General features: G+C 39.8%; 1 pseudogene; it reads right to left on the bottom strand.

Annotated features, from left to right (window-relative positions):
• Window positions 1-5611: 5611 nt before the first annotated feature.
• LOC111735856 lies at window positions 5612-5730 on the bottom strand (annotated as a pseudogene).
• Window positions 5731-6000: the final 270 nt, after the last annotated feature.

Genomic DNA, 6000 nt, shown 5'->3' with positions numbered 1-6000 from the left:
CCCAAATTCTTGGAAACTGTGCCTTGCAGACTACAGTCATGCTTTGGATCTCGTCTAACTCTTTTAGTCTGGGCGATGGCAGGCCACACTGCCTCATGAGCATAACAGCATGGGGTGGGTGGGTTGTGGAGCTGGGGTGGAGCTGCCTCAGGCCTCATTGACTGTCCACCTCTCCCAGCTCAATCAGTCCTCAGCAGTCACACCACCTGCTCTATGAGAGTCTATGAGATGGTTCCCAGGCAAGGCGGATCAAGCTTAAGCTTTCTTTTGCATAATCTCTAGTCTGATTTTCATAGTGGAGGCAAATTTCAACTCCAAAGTCAACTCTCAGGAAATTCTCCTGGAGTCTAAGGGAACAGTGTCAAGTCATAAGTACAAGGTGCTTTTCTATTAATAGGAACTATTAATATCTGTAGAGTGCTTTCAGCAAGTTGTAAAGCACTATCATGTTTACAGCCCTTGGAGCGCTTCACAGATGAGAAATAGGCTTAAAGAGGTTACACAGGAACTATGTAGAGGATTTAAGACTTAGACCTGGATATTCTGACCCCAAAGCCTGTGCTTTCTATACCATAGCACACTACATTTGGCCTAATGGGGCTGAAAAGCAATTGCCAACCATTCTTTTCTAAACCTATTATTTTGCCTGAGAGTTTATTTATAATGTTAATGTTATGGAAATCTTTTTGGGGAATGGTAAGAGGCAGCAAATTTTATTGGGAAGAACACTAGATTAAAACTCGTGAACTTTGAATTTAAGCCCCAGTTTGACCACTAGATGGCTGTGTGATTATGAGCCAGCTTCTGAACCTCTCTGGCCTTAGATTATATTAAACAAGGGGCTCAAACTTGACGATGTTTGTGCTGTTCTATAGCTTTCAAATTTTCAAGTCAACCCAATCCTATTGGAGAAAATTATGCAGGTGCCACTGAAGTCAGATTCTGAAAAACAAGCTCTAGTTTTGATTGTCCCATTCGGGCTTGAGTCTTATAAAGCCAAAGATTTGGCCTAAGAGTTCTTATCAAGCTTGGAAGACCATAACTTTGTGCCTCTGTTATCTAGTGCTATGTAACCTAAGACTGTAACCTCTGTTATCTAGTGCTATGTAACCTAAGACTAATGGCTTAAAACAATAAGGAGTTAGTATTTCTCACAACTCTGTGGGTTGGTGGGCTCAGTTGGGCAATTCTCCTGCTCCCTCTGGGGTCAGTCAAGTGGCTGTATTGAGCTGGGTACTTAGTTGGGGACAAAAAGACCAAGATGGCCTCACTTACATATTGGAGCCTAGGTTGTGGCTCTAGATTCTGGAGATCTCAGCTCTCCTCAGCTTATATCTTCAGCAGAATAGCCCTGACTTCTTTTCATGGTGGCTCAGGGCATAGAAGAAGGTGAAAATGTAAGTTGCAAACCCTCTTAAGGCCTCAGCCTAAAAATCATACACCATCACTGCTGCCATGTTCTATTGATCAAAGGCAGTCAGGGCCACTGACTGGAAAAAAATCTTATGCTGAGGTTGCTAAGGTCGAAAATAAGAATGAGTCTTCTATCCTTGAATTGTGAAAAAGGAAAAAGAAGTTCATGCTAGTTTTGCTGTTGCACCTCAAACTGCAAATGTTACTGCCACAGTGAGTGATAAGAGCTTAGTGAAGATGGAAAAGGCAAAAATGTGTGGGTAGAAAACATGAACAGGAACAATCTGCAAAAGAAAACACATTCTGATTGAGACAACATGTTGTGCCAGGAAGCCTTGAGCCTATACGAAGACCTAGCAAGGGATCCCCTGAAATGAGTGACACCAAACCATTTACTGCAAGTAAGGGGTGGTCACACAGATTCAGGCATAGGTCTGGACTGATGTGTTCTGTAAGTTTGTAGCATTTATGCTTTCAAAGTTAAAAATGAATAAATAAAATAAAAATTATTACAGAAGAGGCCACATCTGCTGCTGATGAAGCCGCTGCCACATTTCCAGCAGAGCTGAAGAAGTTGATTAGAGTTAGGTACTGTCTAGGGTTTCAGACATCCACTGGGGGTCGGTTTTGGAAGTTATCCCCAGAGAATAAGGTGAAACTACTGTACTTGATTTTTCTAGGGAGGGAGAAGTATCTGGTGAAGAGTCCTCGTCATCTGCTGCTTAAATATATCTGCATATACACACTCAAGGCTGGACCTTTTATCAACAATTAGAGAGTGTGTAGTCTGGGGATCACAGTTTGGCTGTCACAGGGGTTTTTGTTTTTGTTTGTTTGTTTTGACTTGTGTTCTCCATTAGGCTTGCACTCCCCAGTTGTGCCATGGGCCCCAACAAACACTATTGTTTTATAAGAAGGCTGCCCCCCTTTTCACTTGTTTCTATTATTTGCCAGAACCTTGAGGGCATTTGTGTTTGCACACTTGATCTAATACATAACCCCAATTTACTGGGGTTATGTACTGGTAAGAGAATCAAGTCCTAGATCAGTGAGGTGATTGACTTCTCTAAATAAAACAAAACAGAAAAACCACCCAACTTCTGCTTCCTCATTTATTATCTTTCTTCATCATTTCAAAAACCCAGTGGGAGTGTTCATAGATGAGGAAATCAATATTTTTTGTGTTCAAAAGGCCTAATCCTGGGTCTCTTGGTTTTCCGTCGGTACATTTTTCAAAACAGCATGTGGGCTTGGCCTGGAGCATAAGGAACAAAAAATGTTTGCTGTTCCTCAGGTTAGGCCAGCATTTTCCTGAGATTCTATGGGTTCATCTGGACCTTCCCTGAGCGCAGCCCCTACCTACAGAGCTGATTTCATTTGGTGTTCTGGAGAAACCCTGAGCAAGTGAAGTTGTTTACAGATCCTCATGAATCACTTCGCTTGTTATCTTAAAAGAAATAATAAGAGCAAATATGAAACTCAAGTGAGCAATATCACTTTGTGCAAACACTGCAGAATACGTCTTTTATTTTGCATTGTGGACTCCTACAAGTAGGGACAGGTCATTCACTTGCTCAGCATCTAGAACAATGAGCAAAAAATAGTAGGTGCTCAATAAATTGTTGAAAGCCTCAGTGGATTTTTTTTTTTTTTTTTGAGAGTGGGTGGTTCTTTAAGTGAGACTTCTTTGCTTCCTCCATGGATTAGAAAGTAGTTAGCTGAGTATCCAGGCTGGCCTCTTTTAACTGGCTCTGTAATCTTATGCAAACCTCCCAGAGCATTTTCTCATCTCTAAAATGAGGTTAGAGAAGACAATTTCTTGTGTTTGTCCCAGGTTCAAACTTCTATAATTCTTTCATATTATGTTGGTTCAGGAAATGGAAGAAAGTGCTTCAGTCAAATATTTACTATTTCCATATTAGTTTCTCATTTTTTTTGGATTTTGGAGTTTAAATCCTTCTACTAAAATAATAAGAAGTTATCAGTGATTATTGAGAGACATGCTTGGGAAGTTACACTTGAGTTGAAGAAATACATTGCCTTATGGAAGCTATTGAGTGTGGGTCCCTGTGGCTCATTTTTATTTTACACTGCCAAACTTTGGAACAAATGAGCATTATGGGAAAAGAGAGCCAGTATAGCCTGTGTGCTTATAAATAGGCCAACCATTAAAAATAGTATTCACTAAATAAATTGCAAAATAGACTGAGAGACTCGTGAACTAGGAGATAATTATTTCTAAGCCTTTCTGAATTAGGAGAAAAAGACACTTCTTGAATATTTGCTATGAGTGTGAATAGGGACATAATATTTGGCATCTAACTGATACTCAACAAAACACTGCTGAATGAGTAATGAATCAATGAATGATCTATGCTGATTTATTCTTCTTTTCTACCTAAACAGATTGAATCAATTGAATTCTCTTTATTCTTTCTTTGTTTTTCTCTCTCTAGGCTTGAAAGTTACACATACTTTTCATATTCTTACAGTGGTTGCCCTTACTTCTGCTTTCCCCCAGATATAAGAAAATGTGAGACTCCTTAAATTTGATTCCCAGTTCCAAGTCCCCTTCCAAAGAGGCAGCCACTGTTACAATCTTATTATTTTTTTCCTGAGATATAGGGGTAGATTTTCCATGATGCTAATGAAGCTGAATTTCACTTACATGCTCCAACATTTTAGTGCATATTTAACTACTGTGAAGTTAATAATTATATTCCATGAAGAGGAGCAATACACACATAAAGGACTGCATGATTTTTTCCAATTTATGTAGACAGAAATCTGGGAATATGTGTGGGAATAGATATTAAGAGTGTGTGATTAAGGTAGAAGGAATATAAAGTTGAAAAGCCCTAAAAATGGGGCTGAGGGGGGTGTGTGTGTATGTGTGTGTGTGTGTGTGTGTGAGAGAGAGAGAGAGAGAGAGAGAGAGAGAGAGAGAGAGAGAGAGAGAGAGAGAGAGAGAGAAAGGACGCAAATAGAGGAGGAAGGCAGTAGAGAGAGAGATTTTTCTCATCTGTTTATCCTCAAATGGAGACTGTCACTTACAAAGGCCATGGAGATAGGTGAAACTTTAGAATATAACACAATGCTAGGAAGGAGTTATTCTTAGCTAAATACATTGCAGAAGATGTGCAGGCTGGGGTTTAATATTAAAACAGAGAAGTGCTAGTTGTCTTTCAGATAATTTATCTGAGGGCTTCTCTCCTCTCCTTTACTACAGTGCAGATGTGAATCGACCCTTCCTTATTTTATCCCTTCAAGGACACCAGACAAAGACACAGAGTAACTTATAACTCACAATGAAGGTGAGACACGGGAAAGGCAGGACCTTGATGAAGGGAAGGAATGTGAAAACGACAGAGGACCTGGGGGTAGTGGGAGAGACAGAGGATATGAGGAGCCAGGAATAAGGGGAATCTTCTGGCGAGAAACCGGTTAACTGGGAGATTCTGTTCAAGAAACTGGACCAAGATCCAGTGCCAAGGAGAGAGCATTCAGAGACATACTGAACAGCCTAGAGATATCACCTGTGGGCTTTGCATGCTTAGGAATTTTTTACCGGCTCAAAAGTAAAGACTAGCAGAATACTCTCAAGATTGTGTGTGTATGGTGTATGTTCTACTGGCGGACAGTAAGACCATTTTGTTTTAGGTTTTAACCACCCCTCCCTTTACAATAAAGAGCATAGTGGCAGGGTTATAGTAGAAAAAGAAAAGACGTGTGTCAGTTAAAACAGCCATAGATCTGGAAGATTTTTATTTAATCTCACTGCTTCTAACATTAAGTCCTCTTGATTTTCTCCAGCCTCACCATCAACCACAGCAAGTCAGATTTCATGGATATAAGCAACCAGCTTTGAGCCAATCTTATGATTTATTAACTCACTATACCTCCCAGCAGTATTGTGAATAATTTGTGTTGCACTTAACACACAGAGGAAACAATGCAACAGTTCATTTTCCGTCTGCCATACCTAAGAGTGACTTTTTGGCCAGTCAGCTATTATTTGATCAATTGACCGACCTCTCAGTTAATCATGCACCTAGGTTAAAAGATAGTTGATGGTGAAATTAAATTGGAATGTTTCGTGAATTAAGGCATTCATATTGAAGAAAAAAAATTATTTCACAAACTGCAAGACTACTGTGCAAACGAGTACTTTATTTTTTATTATTATTATTATTTTTTACACCTACAGCACCTGGTCTTCCTAGGTGGTCTCCCATCTAAGTAGTAAGCAGGCCCGACCCTGCTTAGCTTCCAAGATCAGATGGGATCAGGCTTGTTCAGGGTAGCATGGCTGTAGCAAATGGGTACTTTAAAATGATGCTCTGGGTTCTAGCATAATTTTCAACTTTTCTGTATTTTAATTTTATAAGTGGTATGCCGTTTCAGGGAAATGATGCTTTACTTCCTTTGCTGGGCACAAAACTTTCCTGGTTTATCTGTGATAGCAGAATCTTGCTCTACTTTCTCATCCAAATAAAAATAAAGATGGTAGAAGAACAATGGTTAGAGGGGAAACAACCAAAGATATCTGCTTATCTATTAGCCATTTTTTTTTATAGGTACTGGCCT

Source organism: Pteropus vampyrus, unplaced genomic scaffold (genome assembly GCF_000151845.1).
Source record: "Pteropus vampyrus isolate Shadow unplaced genomic scaffold, Pvam_2.0 Scaffold15, whole genome shotgun sequence".
Taxonomy (NCBI): domain Eukaryota; kingdom Metazoa; phylum Chordata; class Mammalia; order Chiroptera; family Pteropodidae; genus Pteropus; species Pteropus vampyrus.
The sequence above is the reverse complement of the archived record's forward strand: the minus strand, read 5'-3'. Positions and strand labels throughout refer to the sequence as shown.